This window comes from Balaenoptera borealis (assembly GCF_965194805.1).
Source record: "Balaenoptera borealis genome assembly, chromosome: 3".
Lineage (NCBI taxonomy): Eukaryota > Metazoa > Chordata > Mammalia > Artiodactyla > Balaenopteridae > Balaenoptera > Balaenoptera borealis.
Window position 1 is genome coordinate 36,898,861 of NC_138866.1, and position 21,724 is coordinate 36,920,584.

The 21,724-nt window shown below is 39.0% G+C and overlaps 1 protein-coding gene and 1 long non-coding RNA gene across 4 annotated transcripts in view; one reads left to right on the forward strand and one right to left on the reverse strand.

Moving 5' to 3' along the window:
• The window catches only part of ESR2 (estrogen receptor 2), a 117,423-nt gene that overhangs the window by 31,878 nt on the left and 63,821 nt on the right, over positions 1-21,724 (forward strand). For 2 of the 3 annotated variants that reach the window (XM_082386572.1, XM_082386574.1), the window contains 2 exons: positions 8,813-8,857; positions 10,475-15,762. The gene's annotated coding sequence lies outside the window, so the exon portion shown is untranslated. Of the gene's footprint in view, positions 1-8,812; positions 8,858-10,474; positions 15,763-21,724 lie in introns of those variants that run through there. The other variant, XM_082386573.1, reaches the window with a different exon arrangement.
• Positions 2,449-4,445, reverse strand: LOC309626211. The gene is made up of 2 exons (XR_014243030.1): positions 4,380-4,445; positions 2,449-2,912 (listed from the first exon to the last, which is right to left on the reverse strand). It is a non-coding gene; the product is annotated as an uncharacterized lncRNA (long non-coding RNA).

Below are 21,724 nucleotides of genomic sequence, written 5' to 3' on the forward strand. Positions count from 1 at the left end.
AACTACTCACCGGGCTGATTTCAAGCTGTGTTTGGTTTAACAACTGAATTGCAAATTCCTTGGATAATTAACAATCAGCTCTCCTGAGTGTGACCAGGCTGCAGCATAGTGCTGTGCCTTCTTGGGCTGTAGTTACCTTACCTGTAAAATAGGGACAATAAATAACCCATTATGCAGATTCCATTATACAGTGGACACTTTAGCACTTTGAACACTTTAAAGCAATATTCCCCAAACATCCGAATTATAAAATCACCCAGTGGCTCGTGGAAAATGTGCATTTCCAGGATCTATCCCAGAGCTCCTGGTTCAGAGCCTGCTGGGGAGGAGGGACCTGTGAATCTATTTTATTTTTAATTTATTTTAATTTTTAATTGAGTTATAATTAACAAACAATATTGTATTAGTTTCAGGTATATAACATAGTGATTCAATATTTATATACATTATGAAATGGTCACCACAATAAGTCTAGTTACCATTTTTCACCATACAGAGTTGCCACAATGTTATTGACTAAATATTCACTATGTGTACATTACATCTGCATGACATTTATTTTATAGTGGGAACTTTGTACCTTTTAATCCCCTTCACCAATTTCATCTGTCCCCCAAAACCCCATCCCTATGGCAACCACCAGTTTGTTCTCTGTATCTATGAGTCTGTTTCTGTTTTGTTTTTTCATTTATTTTATTTTTTAGATTCCACATGTAAGTGAGGTCATACAGTATTTGTTTTTCTCTAACTTACTTCACTTAGTATGATATCCTCCAGGACAATCCATGTTGCTGTACATGGCAAGATTTTATTCTTTTTTATGGCTAATATTCTATTGTTTATCCACATCTTCTTTATCCACTCATCTATCAATGGACATTTCAGTTGCTTCCATATCTTGGCTATTGTAAATAGTGCTGCAATGAACATAGGGGTACCTGTAACTTTTTGAATCCGTGTTTTCATTTTCTTTGGATAAATACTCAAAAGTGGAATTGCTGAATCATTTGGTACTTCTAATTTTAGTTTTTTGAGGAACCTCTATACTGTTTTTCTTAGTGGCTACACCAGTTTGCCTTCCCACCAGCAGTACATGAGGGTTCCCGTTTCTCTACATCCTTGTCAACACTTGTTGCTTTTTGTCTTATTGATAATAGTCATTTTGACAGGTGTGAGGTGGTTTTTCATTGTGTTTTTTTTTTTCTTAGGCTGTGCCCCATGGCCTGCAGGATCTTAGTTCCCTGACCAGGGATTGAACCCATGCCCCCTGCGGTGGAAGTGCAGAGTCTTAACCACTGGACTACCAGGGAAGTCCCTCTTATTGTGGTTTTAATTTGCATTTCCCTGATGATTAGTGATGTTGAGCACCTTTTCATGTGGCTGTTGGCCATCTGTATGTCTTCTTTGGAAAAAATGTCTATTCAGGTGCTCTGCCCATTTTTTAAATGAGTTGTTTGTTTTTTTGATATTGAGTTGTATGAGATCTTTATATATTTTGGATATTGACCCCTTATTGGATATATCATTTGCAAATATCTTCTCCAATTCAGTAGGCTGCCTTGTTGTTTTGTTGGAAGTTTCCTTCACTGTGCAAAATCTTTTTAGTTTGATGCAGTCCCATATTTTTACTTTTGTTGCCCTTGCCTGAGAAGACATATCCAAAAAAATATTGCTAAGATGGATGTCAAAGAGGTTACTGCCTACTTTTTCTTCTAGGAGTTTTATGGTTTCAGGTCTTCAATCCATTTTTAGTTTATTTTTGTATTTTGGTATAAGAAAGTGGTCCAGTTTCATTCTTTTGCATGTAGCTGTCTAGTTTTCCTGACACCATTTATTGAAGAGATTGTCTTTTCCCCATTGTATTTTCTTGCCTTTTTTGTCATGGATTAATTGACCATATGAGTATTGGTTTATTTCTGGGCTGTCAATTCTGTTCCAGTACCATACAGTCTTGATTACTATAGCTTTGTAGTATAGTTTCAAGTCTGGGAGGGTGATATATCCACTTTATTCTTCTTTCTCAATATTGCTTTGGCAATCAGGGTCTTCTGTGGTTCCATACAAATTTTAGGATTATTTGTTCTAGTTTTGTAAAAAATGCCATGGATATTTTGATAGGGGTTGCATTGAATCAATAGATTGCTTTGGGTAGTATGGACATTTAATGGTATTCATTCTTCTAATCCATGAGCACAGTATATCTTTCCATTTATTTGTGTTGTCTTCAATTTCTTTCCTCAATATCTTATAGTTTTCAGAGTACAGGGCTTTCACCTTCTTGGTTAAATTTATTCTTAGGTATTTTATTATTTTTGATGCAGTTGTAAATGGGATTGTTTTCTTTACTTCTCTTTCTGATAGTTTGTCATTAGTGTATAGAAATGCAAGAGATTCCTGTGTATTAATTTTGTATCCTGCAATTTTACTGAATTCATTTATTAGTTTGAATTGTTTTTTTTTTTGGTGGGATCTTTGGGGCTTTCTCTATATATTACAGTCTCATATCATCTACAAATATAAATAGTAACAATTTTACTTCTTCTTTTCCAATTTGGATAAATTTTATTTGCTTTTCTTGCCTAAGTGCTGTGGCTAGGACTTCCAATACTATGTTGAATAAAACTGGTGAGAATAGGCATCCTTGTCTTGTTCCTGATTTTAGAGGAAATGATTTCAATTTTTCACCATTGAGCATAATGTTAGCTGTGGATTTGTCATACATGGCCTTTATTATGTTGAGGTATGTTCCCTCTATACCCACTTTGTTGAGAGTTTTTATCATAAGTGGATGTTGAATTTTGTCAAGTGCTTTTTCTGCATCTATTGAGGCAATCATAAGATTTTTACCCTTCATTTTGTTAATGTGATGTATCACGTTGATTGATTATGGATTTTAAAACATCCTTACATCCCTGGAATGAATTGATCATGTGTATGATTGATCATGTGTATGATTCTTTTAATGTATTATTGAATTCAGTTTGCTAATCTTTTGTTGATTATTTTTTCATTTATGTTCATCAGTGATATTGGCCTGTAATTTTCATTTTTGTGTATGGTGTCTTTGTCTGGTTTTGGTATCAGGGTAATGTCAGCCTTGTAAAGTGTGTTTGGAAGTGTTCCTTCTTATTCAATTTTTTGGACTAATTTGAGAAAAATAGATATTAACTCTTCTTTAAATGTTTGGTAGAATTCACCTGTGAAGCCATCTGGACCCAGACTTTTGTTTTGGGGGAATTTTTTAAATTACTGATTCCATTTCATTACTAGTAATTGGTCTATTCAGATTTTCTATTTCTTCATCATTCAGTCTTGGAAGATAATATGTTCTGATGCATTTAGCCATTTCTTAATAGGTTTTCTAATTTGTTGGCATATAATTGTTCATAATATTTGCTTATGATCTTTTGTATTTCTGTGGTATTGGTTGTAATTTTTCCTCTTTCATTTCCAGTTTTATTTATTTGGGCCCTCTCTTTTTCTTGATGAGTCTGGCTAAAGGTTTGTCAATTTTGTGTATTTTTCAATTTTCAAAGAACCAACTCTTAGTTTCACTGATCTTCTATTGTTTTATTTTAGTCTCTATTTCATTTATTCCTACCCTGTTCTTTATGATTTCCTTCCTTCTACCAACTTTGGGCTTTGCTTGTTCTTTTTCTAGTTTCTTTAAATGTGAATTTAGATTGTTTATTTGAGATTTTTCCTGTTTATTGAGGTAGGCCCCTATCACTGTGAACTTCCTTCTTAGAACTGGTTTTTTTGCTGTGTCCCATAGATTTTGGAAAGTTGTGTTTCCACTTTCATTTGTCTCCAGGTATTTTTTCATTTCCTCTTTGATTTCTTCAGTGACCCACTGTTTGTTTAATAGCATGTTGTTTAGTCTCCACATGTTTGTGTTTTTTCCAGTTTTCTTCTTATAATTGATTTATAATTTCATACTGTTATGGTCATAAAAGATGCTGGATATGATTTCAATCTTCTTAAAATTATTGAAATTTGTTTTGTGACCTAATATGTCATCTATCCATGCGCATTTAAAAAGATTGTGTATTCTGCTGCTTTTGGGTGGAATGTTCTATGTATATCTATTAAGTTCATCTGGTTTAATGTGTCATTTAAGGCCAGTGTTTTCTTTCCTTAACCATTTTTAAGAATTGAAGTCTAATTAATTTACAATGTTAGATTAGTTTTAGGTGTACAGCAGATTCAGTTATACATATACATATATATTCTTTTTCAGATTCTTTTCCATTATAGGTTATTATAAGGTATTGAATATAGTTCCCTATGCTATATAGTAGGACCTTGTTGTTTATCTATTTTATATATAGTGTGTATATGTTAATCCCAAACTCCTAACTTATCTCCCCCCCACCCACTATCACCTTTGGTAACCATAAGTTTTTTTTGGAATCCTGTGAGTCTATTTCTGTTTTGTAAATAAGTTCATTTGTATCATTTTTTTAGATTCCACATATAACTGATATCATATGATATTTGTCTTTTTCTGACTTACTTCACTTAGTATGGTAATCTCTAGGTCCAACCATGTTGCTGCAAATGGCATTATTTCATTCTTTTTATGGCTGAGTAATATTCCATTGTATATATGTACCACATCTTCTTTATCCATTCCTCTGTCAATGGATATTTAGGTTGCTTCCAGTCTTAGCTATTATAACTACTGCTGCAATAAACATTAGGGTGCATGTATCTTTTCAAATTAGAGTTTTCTCCAGATACATGCCTACAAATGGGGTTTCAGGATCATATGATAACTCTACTTTTAGTTTTTTAAAGAAGCTCTATACTGTTTTCCACAGTGGCTGTACCAGCTTACATTCCCACCAACAGTGGAAGAGGGTTCCTTTTTCTCCACACTCTCTCCAGCATTTATTATTTTTCAACTTTTTAATGATGGCCATTCTGACTGATGTGAGGTGATACCTCATTGCAGTTTTGATTTGCATTTCTCTAATAATTAGCAATGATGAGCATCTTTACATGTGCCTATTGCCATCTGTATTTCTTCTTTGGAGAAATGTCTATTTAGGTATTCTGCCCATTTTTTGTTTGGAGTGTTTGTTTGTTTGATATTAAGCTGTATGAGCTGTTTGTATATTTTGGAAATTAATTCCTTGTCGGTAGCATTGTTTGCAAATACTTTCTCCCAGTTTGTAGATTGTCTTTTCATTTTGTTTATGGTTTCCTTTGCTATGCAAAAGTTTTAAAGTTTAATTAGGTCCCATTTGTTTATTTTTGTTTTTATTTCCATTCCTCTAGGAGACAGATCCAAAAAAAGATTGCTGTGATTTATGCCAGAGAGTGTTCTGCCTATGTTTTCCTCTAGGAGTTTTATGGTTTCCAGTCTTATATTTAGGTCTTTAATCCACTTTGAGTTTATTTTTGTATATAGTGTTAGAGAATGTTCTAATTTCATTCTTTTACATGTAGCTGTCCAGTTTTCCCAGCACCACTTATTGAGGAGACTGTCTTTCCTCCATTGTATATTCTTAAGGCCAATGTTTTCCTATTGATTTTCTGTCTGAATGATCTATCCATTGATAAATGGGGTATTAAAGTCCCCTACTGTTATTGTATTGCTGTCTATTTCTTCATTTATTTCTGTTAATATTTGCTTTATATATTGAGGTGCTTCTATGTTGGGTGCATAAATGTTTACAAATGTTATATTCTCTTGTTGGATTGATCTCTTTACCATTATGTAATGCCCTTCTTTGTCTCTTTTTACAATCTTTGTTTTAAAGTCCATTTTGTCTGATATGAGTATTGCTACCCACTCCCCATCTTTCTTTTTAATTCCATTTGCATGGAATATATTTTTCTATCCCTTCACTTTTGGTTTATGTGTGTCTTGAGCTCTCAGGTGAGTCTCTTGTCGGCAGCATATACATAGGTCTTTAAAAAAAAATCTATTCAGCTACCCTATGTCTTTTGATTGGAACATTTAGTCTGTTTACATTTAAAGTAATTATTGATAGGTTTATCCTTATTGCCCTTTTGTTAATTGTTTTCTAGTTGTTTTGTAGTTCTTCTGTGTTCCTGTCTTCTATTGGTTTCTTCTTTTGATGAATTCCTTTAGTGTTACGTTGGATTCCTTACTCTTTATTTTTTGTGTATTAATTGTAGGTTTTTGTTTTGTGGTTACCATGAGGTTCATATATATTGACCAGTATGTATAGCTGTCTATTTTAGGCTGATAGTAGCTTAAGTTTGAAGGCATTCTAAAAGCACTACATTTTTAATGCCCCTCATCACGTTTTATGTTTTTGATGCCATATTTTACATCTTTTCATCTTGTGTATCCCTTATTGTAGTTATAGTTGATTGTACTACTTTTGTCTTTTAACCTTCAAACTAGCTTTTAACTGGCTGATCCACTCCCTTTACTATATGTTTGCCTTTACCAGTGAGATTTTTTTCTTTCATTTATTTTCTTATTTCTAGTTGTGACCTTTTCTTTTACATTTAAAGTAGACCCTTTATCCTTTCTCATAAGGCCAGTTTAGTGGTGATGAACTCCTTTAGTTTTTGCTTGTCAAGGAAATTCTTTTTCTCTCCTTTATTTATGAATGATAACCTTGCCAGATAGAGTATTCTATGTTGTAAGTTTTTTTCCTTTCAGCACTTTAAATATATCCTGCCACTCTTTTCTGGACTGTAAAGTTTATGTTGAAAAAGCAGCTAATAGTCTTATGGGTTGAGACTTGTATGTGATTGGTTGTTTTTCTCTTGCTTCCTTTAAGATTCTCTCTTTATCTTTAACTTTTGCCATTTTAATTATAATATGTCTTGGTGTGGATCTCTTTGGGAGATCCACACCATTTTGTTTGGGACTCCTGCTTGGGACTCTCTGTGATTCCTAGACCTGAATATCTGTTTCCTTCCCCAGGTTAAGGGAGTTTTCAGGCATTATTTCTTCAAATAAAATTTCTGTCCCTTTCTCTTTCTCTTCTTCTGGGACCCCTAGAATGTGAATTTAGTATGCTTGATGTTGTTACAGAGGTCCTTTAAATTCTCGTCATTTAATTTTTTTTCTTTTTGCTGTTCTGATTGAGTGATTTCAACTACTCTATCTTCCATTTTACCTATCTGTTCTTCTGAATCATCTAATCTGCTGTTGATTCCCTCCAGTGTATTTTTAATTTCGGTTATTGTATTCCTCAGCTCTGATTGGTTCTTTCCTAGATATTTTCTATGTCTTTGTCGAAGTTTTTACTGGGTTTCTCCATTCTTCTCCCAAGTTTGGTGAGCATCTCTATGACTATTTCTTCTAACTCTTAACAGGTAAGCTACTTACCTCCATTTCATTAGGGCTTCCTGCCCACCCCCCACCCTGGCTGGGGTTTTATTTTGTACTTCCATTTGGAACATATTCCTCTATCTCTTCCTTTTGTTTGACTTTTTTGTTTCTATGAGTTAAGTGAAACAGCTACCTCTCCCGATCTTGAAGGAGTGGCCTTGTGTAGGAGTGTCCCCTGTATAGACTGCTTGTGTCTGGTGGCTTTAGCAGACCAGCTGGAGCTAGAGTGGATGCAGCCCAGGGAATTCCCTGGGGAGCACTGCACTGAGGCCAGCTTAGGGAGACATCTGGAGCTGGAGTGAGTGCAGACCTGGGGCTGTCCTGGGGTGCAATGCACCCAAGGCTGCCTTAGTAGGACATCTGGAGCTGGAACAGGCATGAGGGGGTCCTGGGGGAATTTAAATAATGACATTTGCCAGCGCCTCTGACCCCAGAGAGGGCTCCAGCAGTTCCCTGCCTGTTTAGCAGAAGCTCTAGGGTTAGTAAATGAATTTCCTTCCAGTATCATCTAGGTACCCTTTAAAGTACTGTTATTTTTGCTCTGTCACAGCTTGCACTTGCGCCCCTCAGCAATATCCCTCCTTATTGCAGGTTTCCATGTGGGGGGGGTGTTCCCATGGAGAAGGTGCCTCCATCTTTTCTACAGGTTACTGTGAGGTTCTATGTGCAATAGATGTTCAACCAGCCCTCAGGTCGTCTTCAGGAGGAATTACTCTATATGTAGGTGCAGATTTTGCATGTCCCTGGGAGGAGATGAGCTCAGGGTCTTCCTAGCTGATATCTCAGACCTCTGCTGGGGATCTGTATTTTAAACAAGTGATCCAGGTAACTCTTATGATCCAGGAATGTGGGGAAACACTGCTCTAAATTAGTCTTACAATTTGGTCGTCTGTCAGTAGGTCTTTCTCTGACTTACTTCACAACTGGGTTTGCCTGAAGAGATGTATTCAGAGTTCTAGGACTAACTCCAGGCAGGGCATATAATTTCTCTACTACCCCTCCACCCTCCGATCCCAAACATCTCATATCAGAAAACTGGCTCCTTGCCCTTTCCTAGGCCCAGTCTTCCTTATATCTGTGAAGCCCTTTGTTCCAAGGACTGCTGTGTTGTTTTATTTTTTTTTCTTAAATTAAAAAAATTATTTATTTATTTATTTATTTAGGCTGCGCTGGGTCTTAGTTGTGGCACGCGGGATCTTTGTTGTGGCATGCGGGATCTTTTAGTTGTGGCACGTGGGCTTCTTAGTTGCGGCATGCGAACTCTTAGTTGCTGCATGCATGTGGGATCTAGTTCCCGACCAGGGATCAAACCTGGGCCCTCTGCATTGGGAGCTCGGAGTCTTACCCACTGGACCACCAGGGAAGTCCCTGTGTAAAGTTATCATTTATTGAGAATTCACCAGGTGTCAGGCTGTTACAATTCATCCTTTCTCTTCATCCTTACAACAAACCTCTGAAGTAGATTCTTATATTCTTCCCATTTTACAGAGGAAGATCAAAGAGGCCAGAAAAGTGTTCAAGGGCAAACAACTGGTAAGTGATCTGGCTGAAAACCCATCCCAGGACCCACTGACCCCCAAGCCTGGGCTCCATCCTGCTGTGGGCTCTTGTGGCCTGCCTGCACTGGTGCCTTTGTGCTTACTGTCCTATCTGTGGAAGCCCTGTGCTCTGAATGCAGATTCCAGAGGCCAGAGTGGAATAATGAGGGATTCTGAGGGAACAGTGCAAAGCTGGGCCTGGGCACCTGTAGAATTCGGAGGAGCCCCCAGGGGAGATCAGTGCTCTCTGTGTCTGAAATTCAGCCAGCTCAGGTAGTGAGCTCTGGGGTGGGGTTGGGGGGTTAATGTAAATCTCTTTCTAAGAGGAGCTCAGACACACAGGACAGTGACTTCTTGTCCTCTGAATGCCCGCAAAACTCCTGGTCTCCACCATTTATTTGTCCCTTATCATTTTTAACAGGTCTTGTAGGTCATTTCTTAGGCATTTGTCTTCTCTTTTTAACTAAAGTGTAAAGCCTCAGGGAGATCAACAGTTCAGAGAGAATGGGCATTAGACTGAAACAGATCTGGTTTGACCCCTCTGCCCATACTTTACTAGCTGCATGATATTGGGCAAGTTACTTAAACTTTCTGAGCCTTAGTCTTCTCATTTGTTAAATGGAAACATAAATTGTACCTACCTTGTGAGATTGTTTTGAGGATTAAATGAATTAGTGCAGATAGAGGGTTTACAAGCAATTGTTGAATGAATGGTAGTCATAGACTCCTCCATCTCCTCCATCTCCTGTCATCATCTGTGAGTAGACACCTTCATATGCTTTTGTGTTTCAGGTAGGCACTTAAAGCATTATTGTTTTTTAGTGTTAATGGGGCATTTTCACAAAGATGTAAATGCATAACGTCAAGAAGCATTCTCAGAAAAAGAGTGTTTTATGAAAGAATAAATGTAATGTCGAGTGTCAGAATAATTTTAAGGTGAAAAAACACTAAAGAAGCTGTCAATAATGTTCTCCCTTGAATGGTATTTTAGACTGACATAGGGTGGGAAAGGTAGAGGGAAGGGATGGGGTCAGGCTGACATAAGCCTAGGGATACCAGCAGTAGCATTATGAAGGACATTCAGAGACCCCAGTGCTTGGAATGCAGGAAATGAATCTGTCGAGGGGAGGCATGTATGGATCTACATGACGTGTCAGATGACCTGGGTTCCTGTAATTGTAAGCCTGGAGAATTCACTTAAGTTTCTTTATCTGCAAAATGGAGATAAAATCATTGTCACAGAGTTGGTGTGAAAATGAAGCATTACATGGCTACGTAAGTGATCTGTTAACAGTAAAAGTCAATGTTCACCTAGGGTGGCAGTTCTTAGTAAGCTGTGGCTGGTGGGTGCGAGCAAGCTGAGGAAGCCTGTGGCCTGGACATGGGCAGAACCATGAAGGAGAGATTAGTGAGCAAAACTGCCTGGATGGATAGGAAAAAAAATGTAGATCTGTAAAAAGAAGGGAAAAATGCAGGAGTACTAGTACATTAGACAACATTGGCAATACCTCAGAGGCTATATGAACTATCTGGAGAAGTTTATTTCCTGGCTGTAATTCCCAAAAAAGGACGGGATTGAATACTGCAGAAGACCATTTCTTTCTCCATTTAGGCTCATCAGTTCAAGCAGTAACATATGTGAAAGAAGCATCTTCTCTCTGTACACAAAAGACAAGGTCTATATTTTTAATAAAAGCCACTAATGCACTTTGTTATACAGCAGAAACTAACACACCATTGCAAAGCAATTATACTCCAATAAAAATGTTTAAAAAAAAAAGCCACTAATGCAATGTGCGTCACTGGAGTGTTAGTTGATGTGGGTCTAAAGGACAATGTGAGACATTTCTAGTAACTTTCCACGATATGAACAAAGAACTTGAAAATGTCAAATACATTTACAAGTAAAAAAAAAATTAGTTTTTTTGAATTCTAAACTCTTTGGAATCAGACAGTCTTATTAGAATCTGTGGTCCCTTAAGCCATATATGTCTATACCCTATCTCCTTTTTGACCTTATTTCTGGGAATATTACACTGTGTGACCTGTTATTAATATTATATTATTCTGTGCCAGAAGAGGTAAGGAAGCTGTATTTCTAGAATTGCATTTGAGTCATTTGTGAAATTGCATATTACAATTTCCCACCATTTCTAACAGTTCTTTAACATTTTCTTTCTCAACTGGGTATTCAAATTCATGTCAGTGACCTCTAGGGGCTAGTTGCTTTTCTAGCTCAAGAGAGAATTTCTTAAATCAGAGTTGGGGCTGAGGACAGGAACGTATATTCTTCACACTGTTTGGTTTCAGTGGATAGAAAATTAGAAACTCAAGGTATGCGAGAGATCTGTGCAGAATTTAAGTACCTTCAAGGAGCAGTAGAAGGACAAAACGTTATTTTACCTGTATGTTTGCAAATGTCAAAGACCAAGACTGAAAAAAATAAGGATGACTTACAAGGAGTTGGCTGCACTTGCTGGCTGCCCAGGTGGTTCATTTCAACTGCGGGTCAGAATAACCTTGTCCTGTGGTCTGTGTGCCCAGGTATCAGGTTAGGTCTACCTTGCTGCTTATGTCCTTGGTCACCTTACTAGAGGTTCCAGTCAAACACATGTCAGTAAGGAATAAAGTTATGTAAATATGCACACAGGTGGTCAGACCTAGACAAGAACTTGGCAAAAATTCATTCAGCAATAACCAGGCTCTAAAGGACAAATATGCCTCAGTTTACATAACAAATAAGAAAAACATCACAGGATAACAGCAGAGAAAGCAAAGGATTAGCAGGTAGACAGATGATACTGGGTTGGAACTTTCACTCTGCCACATGCACATGGGTGATCGCACCAAAAAAGTCATCTCTCTGTGCCTCATTTTCCCCATCTATAAAGCAGAGGTGGCCACAGGGTTGTTATGAGGATTAAATGAATAAAATGAACCAATCTGTGCAGGCCTGCCTATTGTGGTACTGGGGCCGGAAAGATTGCGTAAATATTAGGTTCACTTTTATTTCTACAAAGGACATGATCCTGAAGAGCTCTACCCAAATTCAACTTTCAAATACCAAATTCTATTTTACGAACCCTGATTCATGAGCAGCTGAGATAACCTCTAATACATTGCATTAGTGATACCACCTTCCCAATTAATCAACATCAAATAAATGTGCTATTGCAGGTGCAATGAATCTTTCCCTTCTCTTTTATTAATTCCATAACTTTAGGGTTTTATCTCTCAGATCCTCTTAAAACAGCAATTTATACCCACATAATATGAAGAAGGAGCCTGATCTTGTTATACTTTGGAGCAGGTGGGAGCATCCCAGGACCTAAATCCTCCCACTTGGTCTCAGCCTGAGAAGAGAAAGAGTGATAATCCCAAGCCATCCTATAGCATGACACTCTTCTAGTCATTTGTAAGACTCCTCCACCTATACACTTTTGCACATCAGCTTTTGCTTTCTTGTCTTCAACAGGATTTTATTTATTTAGCCTCTTGCTAGTTTCTTTGCTACAGAAAATCCTTCCCCTTTTCCTCTGATCTTTCCAAGTTGAAGCCTTCAGCAGGTATTTGTTGAATGCCTGAGTTGTATTAGGTGGGTGCTATGGGCACCATGCTACCACGCGGGTACTAGAGACACAAGACGTGCACGGTGCAATCACAATGCAGGCGGTGTTGACAGGCAGGCTGACCACTGTGGGGGAGGCAGTGTACACGTTCTGCTGGGCTGTCACGGTCTTCACTTTACTTAGGCTCTTGGCTTCTCAAGACAGAGAAGGGGTGGGATGAAAAGATGAGGAAGGTACACCCCAATGGAGATGCTTTCCTTTCTCCTACAGCAAAACGTGCCTCTCTTACTCTGACTTCCTTTGATTTCCCAGGTGACATTTAGCTCATCTTGCAAGCTCATCTCATGAGTGTAATTATAAATGCTAGTAAATTAATATTACCCATCATATATAACATAACTGAATTTTAACAATCCAATGCTTTAACCCCAAAGGATGACTGAATGGTGAGGACTTCAGTCCTTGTTGTAGAATATTGGGGGGAGAGGAAAGCCTTTCAATGTCATACCATGTGGGTGCTTCCTTAGGCAGGTCATGAGTGAGGTGGAAGTGAGGCTGGGACCCAGCTGAACAGAGGCACGGCCTCAACACTAGATTTCAGGTGCTTTTTAGCCTAGCTAATGGTACTTAACTGTTTCAGGAATCCCTTCTTAGTTTTCGTCTTGGTTTGGGGGAGTTGGAATAGTCACCCTCCCCACTCTCTGCGTTCAACCTGGCAAAGGTTCCATCCCTAAGGTACCATTATCTTTCTCGATCCACAGGGTGAGTCAGAAGGAAATGTACTCACTCCCATTCATTCTCTTTGCTTAATATTTCCCGCAATGAGGTTTCCTTGTGTAACAAACAGCTTCTGTGGGTGTTTGAGGGTCTTTAAAAAGAGAACATGCTATTCCTGTGAGTGGAATGATTTCTGAAGGAAGCACTACAGCAAACAGGGAGCTCTAGTTCCAGGGTTGAGCAGAAGCTTTTCTCACAGGTGGCAGGAGGCTTTAAGGTGGGGCTTGTCTGCAGGAGATATAATGTCCTGACATTCAAGCCATCTTCATTTCCAATTTATTGCAGCTGCGTTATGGAAGAAAACAGAGTCTTGGGCTCTGGCCTAGGTTCAAGTTCTTCTCAGTCACTGACTGGCCATTTTCTCAATCATAAAATGGGGTTAATCAATAGCAGAATTGACTCAGAGGCTTGTTGTGTATAAAATGAGATAATATGTAGAAAGTGGAGCATGGCTAAATGCCCAGTAAGTGGTAGCTGTTTATGAAAGCATTGTTGCTACTGGGTTCTTTCCTCACTATGCATGGCTTCAGGTAGCTGTTATAAGCTCTGTGAGCCTCAGTTTCCTCATCTGAGAAGTGGGGTCAATGAGGATTAAATGAGATGCTGTGCAAGCACTTAGCACACTCTCTGGCATGATGCAGATACTTAATAGATGTCAGTTTTCTTAACCCTCGCATCATCTTTGTCTGCTTGTTGGCTCATGACTGAAAGTCCTTCATAATAATTTACATTGCAGAGGTATCTTGTTGACAAGTACTACCAAATGGAACTGATTTTTAAAAACCATCCTTTAAAATTTTCTCCTTAAGGTGGAAAGAAGGAAAAAGAATACGGGTATTGGGCACCTGGAGAAAAACCCAGGAAAGGGAACAGGGGAGCAGAGATTGGCTAAGATAAGCATTTTGTGTTCTACCATCCTCCACAGGGTGGATCTTGTCAGCTCTACACCCTCCTGTCCAAACTTCTCAGCCTGAAGGATCAGGAAACTCTGCCCTACAACTTGTAAGAATCCAGGAGTCCAAGCTTTACTGAACCTTGGAGGTGGGGAGGGTATAAATTTTTGATAACCGTTGTTTATAAGGTAGGTGGCTCTCCACATTTGGAGACTGTCTCCGCTACCTGTGGACTTCACTCTTACAAACCCAGAGCACACTAGCATACCTCTAGGCTATTTTGGTTAAACCCCAACACTTAACGCTGTAAAAGTTTCCCTTCATATGCCCCTTTGGTCTTCCTGCATCAGAGATCTGGAGTCACAAGCGCATCAAGAACCGTAGTTTGATGATTAATTAGGCACAAATGTGGCACTAGGGTCTCACAATGCCCTGTGGGACATCTGCTACGTTCTTTTCGATTTTTGCCATCAAGATGCCAGTTGCTTCTTAGTGACTATCAAATGTCTTATTAGTCCTCACTCTGGGCGCCACTGCCGGGTGGGGTGGGTGAGGAGAGCTTAGGGACCGTGCAGACCTGGGGAAACAGGAGCTGCCACCAGGGGGCGCTCGCCTGCGGAGAGAGTCTGACGGAGGCGGAGCCAGGGAAGAGGGGCGCCTCCGCAGAGAAGCACAGAACCACCTCTCCTCCCTCGCCCTTCACCCCTGCGCTTCCTTGCAGTAGGTGAGTTTGAGAAGGTTCCTGGGATCTTTGCTCTAGAGCGAAACGCCTTCCCCGCCAGCCCTTGAAAGATGAGAACCCACACCCTCCACCTCCCGACCATGCCGCGCGGCTTTGCCTCTCCCGGGGCTCGAGGCTGCGCTTGCCGCTGGGGATTGGGCAAATAGTTTCACCTCTAGATGCTTAGTCAGACTTCTGTATTTAATGACGCCAAAGCATCCAGCTCCTCTCAGACTCACGTGGCTCAGGGTCTGGGGAGCCGACCCTCAAAGCGTGGCCCCCAGCCCGGCAGCATCAGTTTCAGCATCACCCCGGACCTGGTTAGGAATGCACATTCTCAGGCCCCGCCCCAGACCTCCCAAATCCAAGACCGGGGGAGGGGCGCCGTCTGTGCTTTGCTGCTCCTGCGGGTGACTGTGAGGCGCTCGACGGTGACAGCCCCTACCCTGGGGCTTCCTACGTCGCTCAGGTGAGTATGGATCGCGAGGCGGGTAGTCCGGGTCCTCCGGAGATCTCCCGGCCGCTGGCTAGGTGGTCACGTGGGCTCTGGGCTTCTTCCCCCCCTCCCCCTCCCGCCCCTCGCGTCTTTAAAAGGAAGGAGAGGCTCCTCGTTAAGTCGTTTGTGATCTTTGCAGTGTCTCCGGCTACTGGACCTTCTGACACCCACTCCCTCGCCCCTGCTGCTAGGCCGCCTGGAGAGCGGACGCTGCGACAGACGCCTCTGGAAACTTGCAGGGCAGAGAAGAGGCGGCGGGAGCCGGACCAGAGCGGGACAGTCCAGGGCTGCGACTGGCATCCAGTGCTGCGTTTGGGATCTGGGCTGCGCGAGGTGCGCTCACTCTCCGCAGCTGGTACCGCAGCCGGGTGCGGGGAACAGAACTAGTCCGGGAAAAGCACGTGCCGCGTTTCAGTGATTGCTAGGCGGGTGTGTACGAGTAGGGTAAGTGCCCCTTCGGTCAAGGTGCGATTTGTCTGATTTTCTGTTTGAAATCCAGCGATGGGAAAACAGTAATACTGAGAACAATAAAAGACACCCCTCAACCCCCCGCCAAATCCACCAGTCTGGAAAACTACTGGAAACAGAAATTCCATGTTTTGACTAAATATTTTCACTCAAGACGCTGGCAAGTTAACTAATTAGTTTGTGCCTGTAAGCTCCCGGTTGATTGTGCTAATATACATGTTTTTTAAAAGGCAAAACTCCTCTGTATTTTCTACGGATTTCCCGACAGTGGATGAAACGGTGACAGTAGGAAAGTTGACCAGGGCACTTCATGCTTGAGTTTTGTGGGCCTGGGAAGATGTACATGTATCAGGCAGGTGACTAGTATTTTTAAATGTATTAACTGGCAAACCGTAATCATATCAGAAAGCAGAGTTACTTCTTTCTTGCGCGGATTGAGTAAGATTGAGATCATCTGGGCTGTTTATTTGCTGAAGAGGAACCCCGGCCGCTGTTCTCTTAACCAGTTGTTTTCCCGTTCCTGCCTAATTAATACTGGATATAAAATTAAGTCAAGGGAATCTGTATATATATATATATTGTGTGTGTGTGTGAAAAGCAAAACTTTGGATTCTGGTGAATTTCTATTTAGGAAAATAAGATTGACTCACTTTTACTAGCTTTTTAAAAAGCAACTTTGTGCTTTGGTGTGGTACACAACACTTGAGGAAAGATTTTGTTTTGTTAGATTTCTAGTATTTACATGGGCATTCTATTAGGAATTTTAATTTTTGTTCTAAGTTTCTAAACTCACAGTGGCTGTTTTTGTGTGTGGAGAAGGATGTTTGTTATTTATAAAGTGAACATGTGGAAAGAAAGATTTGTACTGTGAGTATTGTAAAAAGTAAATGTACTGTGACTATGAAAAGAACATTACACACTTATTCTTTGGCTCTTTTTTTTTCCTGCAGAAAATCTATGTTTTTGCATACATTCTAGAAGAGGGGGAAATGTTAGGATCTGTTTATCAACAGGTGTTAAAGCATAAACCTTAGGATTCCATTTTATGTTCAAGCATTTTTTTTCAGTTGAATTACTGAAACATTCTTATTTCAGAAGTCACCAGTCTCCTGTAACATTTAAGTCCTGTAAGTCTCTGAAGTCAATTAAAAACACATTTAGGACATCTTTCATAGTGGTTCTGAGGGATGTGAATGAATCTAATCACCATTTACATTTCTCAGTTTATTTATAATATGGAAGAGGTAAGATTTAGTGGTAAATTCAACCCTTAAAAATATAATTAGCATTTAATAGATATTGATATGTCCATTTTAAGAATATTACATGTAGGTTTCTATATGTGTATCCAACAGGTAATGATTCAAAATACATCTTGTAGTAATGTTAATTCATGTTTTGAATCATTTTATAATATCTATAAATAATAAAATAATTATATAGAATGCTGAAGGCTGAACTTGAACCATTTACTGGTAAGTTTTTTGATAATTATGTCTAGAGCCCTTGAGAAATGTATACTTGAATTTAGGCTTCATCATTCAGTGCCTAGCACACTGTTTTAGACATAACATTTTTGAAAAGTCAAGCTTATTGCAGTATAATTTACATAGAGTAAAATCTAGCCTCTTTAGGTGTATCGCTCTGTGAATTCTGACAGTTGCACACAGCGGTATACTCAGTCACCTCCATGATCAAGACATGGAACAGTTCCATCACCCCCAGAAGTCCCCTTTGTAGTCAGCCCTCTGCACTCAACCCCAACCCCTGGAAATCACTGTCTGTTTGCTGATTATATAGTTTTGCTCTTCAGTATATTCTTACATAGAAATAATTGTCTTCCTTCCCTTTTCTCAAAAGAAAACCTCAGTTCCCTTTCTTTTTTGGGATGAGCCAGGTTCTGGTGTTTTTGTTTTAATCCTATACACTTTGGGATAAATTGAAGAAAAGACAAAACTATTTTGCATATGGGAAACCAGAGGCTTGGAATACGTGTTAGATTCATATTGGGCTAATAGATTTAATATTTAGCAAATTTGGGTCCCATTGTGGTATAAGCCTTTGGTTACGGTGTGCATCATTAGTTATCCCAAACTGAAATACAAGGGCATTTAAAAAAAAATTGTTATTTATGTAATATTAATAGAATATGTGGTTCCTTTATAATCTTGGCATTTAAGAGATACTTTTATTATATTTGAGATTAAGAAAGCTACCTGAAATTACATATTATCAAATAGTGAGAAGCCTAAGAACGATTGAAAATGACAATTTGTAGACATTTAAAATGCAATATAGAGTGATTGTGGCTACTTAAGTTAAAATACTCTCTTTAATAGGAGCTAAAGTCTGTGCCCAATTTATTTGTAGATGTCAGTTTTTTCATTCCTGTGCCCATGTTTTGAAATCTAGATTTTCCTGTAGGACATAGATGTAAAATCTTTTATAAACCAATATTTTTCTACTGTTTAATACATTATTCAATTCAGTAAACACTTAGGAGCCTGTTATTGCTAGGTACTCCTAATGGAGATATGTCAGATTGATGTCGTTTGCCTTTTTCCTTTGTGCTATGAAAAACAAGAGCCTGTCTTTTAAATACATACACAACGTACCTTTCAGAGAACTACAGTGGCAGTAACTAGGATATGCAGAGTGGCAAGTTTATGAGGCACCAGCAAACTGGATAGTTGGCATTTCCAACTGGAACGGTTACAGCTCTTGATAATAATTAAGGGCTTTACGAAGGGAATCTTTGTGCGGGTGTACTTGAGAGAGGACAGAAGAATGAGGGTCACCTGGAAAGACAAATTACTGGACTCATATATATTTCCTCAAAGCAGGACTGCAAAGTTTTGTTAGTGAATGTTTTGTGTTCACTGTCAAACCCCAGACTGGCAGGCAAGTTGAATGTATTCCATTTAACTTCTACATTGGTCATGTCCTTTTGAATCTCTTCACCCACAACTGTCCCTCACTCTGCCCCAAATGAATATTTGAATATGGTTCTGTTTCCTAAAAGTGGAGCATTGTCACTGACTTGGTATTGGGAAGGAGCAGAGATTTGCTGATGAAAGAGAAGATTGATGGGCTTTCCCTCCACACTGCTGCCTTAGAGTGTGATAACCCTGGGGCTGAGGCTTTATCCTCTTCCCATATTCAAGCCCTCAAAATTCTATTTCCTAACCAGCTCAGTAGGCTATTAGGGGAGTTAGTTTTCTCATTTTGGAAAATACATGTACATGTTCTTAAGAGTTGTATGTGAGTCAATTATTAACGATCAGTTCCATGATGATTTTGGAGTGTTTTTTCTTTATTTCTAATTAATATTAAACTGATTGAGACTCTTAATATTTTTCTTAATATTTAAGGCTAATGATTGGCAAATAACTACTTATACACATCAAGGACGCTTGACACCTAAGACATATTTTTAATCTTTTCCATGAAATTCCTTCTATTGTCTGCTTTGTGAATGTGAATTTATGACTTCTGAGGGGCACACAGATGTGAGGTGTTCGAACTGAATGCTTGGGGAAGTGTGATGGGCGGGCTTAAGAATACAACATAGGAGAATGTGGCATTTTGTGTTCCACACAGGCTACTAGCAGCTCAGCTTTTTGGACAGTGGTGATGGATTGTCAAGAAGAAGTTAAGAGAGTAAAATTAGGAGGCAGAAATCTTCAGGGTGGCCATAAAGGTGTCTTAACCTAAATTGTCTGGAAATCCTGCCTAACACTCTAAGCATATTCAGTGGCATGCCGATAGACTGATTTCATCCTCTTGCATGTGTAATGATACCTTGCAGAATGCTTTCGTGTACATCATTTCACTTCATCCTTAAACACTGTGAGAAAGGGGAACCCATATTAGGTCCCCGTTTCTCCTGAAGGAGATGTAGGAACTCAGGGAGTTTACCTGATTTGTCTAAGATCACCTGGCCTTCAGGCAGAGCTGGGCCTGGAACCTGGTGTCCTGCTCTGTCCACTGGGCAAGAATATACATAAAAACAGGCCTGGTGGTGACTGCCTTCTGATTTTTTTAAACTAGATTTGATAGGCACTTTGATAAAATCGGTCTACTCTTTCTAGAATGTCTTTCTGCCATTTCTAGGGCATGCCTTTTTCTTCTTCAAGGAATCACTGTCAATATTTGGAATTTTAAAAACTTTTTTTTTTTTTTTTTTTAGTTTAAGAGCTGTAATGTATTTCCCAGCCAGTACATTAGAACATTACATATAATCCCATGTGTACAAAAAGCTTTCCCCCTGGACATAGATGTGACCCAGGAGGGCTCCACACAGGTGTGTGTGCTGGGGGAGTGTGAGAGAGACATCTTTGGGCAGAAGACAGGGGCTGTTCATCACGAAGGATACGGGCCAACTATTTTAGGCTATGATGAGTAATTAAAGAAAATTGGCATGCAAAGAAATGATTAATTCTTAGAATCAGGATGTCTGGGTACATGTTCTTTTGTTGGCCAGGTGAAATTCCATGCCTTCCAGACCCAACAATTAAATTGTTTAGAGATTCTTTTTCCCTGTGATACCAGAGATTGTGGTTATAGAGGCAATGCTTGGGTGTTCAAACGAATGTGTGGGAAAATCTGTAGTACAGTGCTGGAGAAATATATTCTTCTTGGAATTCTTTCCTTCGATCAGTTTATATCACTGTTTTAGAGCAGAACTACTTAAATGACCACAGGTTGTTTATTCACTTTTCTAGACCTCCAGTGGAGAAGACTGTCCTTTTGCTACGTATTCTCTTGTCTCCCAGGTCTACTGCAGTGATTTAAGTTCATTACTCCTTGTTGTGTCTTTGCTTAAGAAGGAAAAACCCTTTGCATTGGGTACCATGTTATTAGTTACCCAAGACTCCACTGACAAATAGTTGTCATGTGAATCTGGATAATTTAAAAGATACCCAACCAAAAAACAGTATATCCTCTTAATCATTGTCCAGCAACCAGTTCTCTCACATTAATTATTGTGGTACTGGGGATGTGTGGAAATTCTAGAGAAGTTGGTATATATGTGTGAAATGCATATTTTCTAAGCAAAGTCACTGTGGTACCTGATTTATTGCCTGGATGAATCCTGGCATTTGCCATTTGGCGGTATATGTCTGACAGGTCATTTCAGCATTTCTGGGCCGAGAATGAACATTTCAGTTGTAGGTGAAAATGAGTGATAGGATGGATTCTCTGCTCCTGAGAGAGAGATGATCTTCATTTTAAATGGTGTTTTCCCTTTCCAGCTGGATAATGGGGAGTGTTATTTCAAGTTCATGAATTTCCATGCTACTATTCATTACTTTGTGTCCGTAGAAGCTTTATGTTTTTAAGAGGCCTAATGAAAGGAAAAGATAGTGGTGGTTTTCTGATAGTTTGGTGTGTTGGCTCTTCTACTGATACTTAAGCCGAAACGCCAAATACATTTCTTTTGGGCAATGTAAAGTTGAGACAACATGAAATTCAGTAAAACCTTGATTGGTCAAAATGTTCAGAGAATGATTTTTTGTTTAAACAATTCAATTGATTTTTAAAAATTGATTATTAAGTTGAAGTCTCTTGTTCAAATTCTTATTCTAAAATCCACTGCTTTCCTGCTTCTTAATTTCTTGAATATAATTTAATCTTCATTTGATGATTGAGAGTGTAAAGTTTATCCTTATGTAAGTTTACCTTGAGCAGTGCTCTGTATAAGAACATTGGGATACTCACCATGGTGATTACACTAACATTTGGATATGCTTTTTATTTATTAAATTGGGTAAGCCATCTTGTTTTCTTTTTTTTAAGTTCAAGAAATATAAAATTTAATACTGTGAATCAACTATACTTCAATTAAAAAAAGAAATATAAAATTTATTACCTCCAGGTTACATTATGCATAAATACAATTTGTTATGCATGTTACCTTAAGTATTTTGTTCTCAAT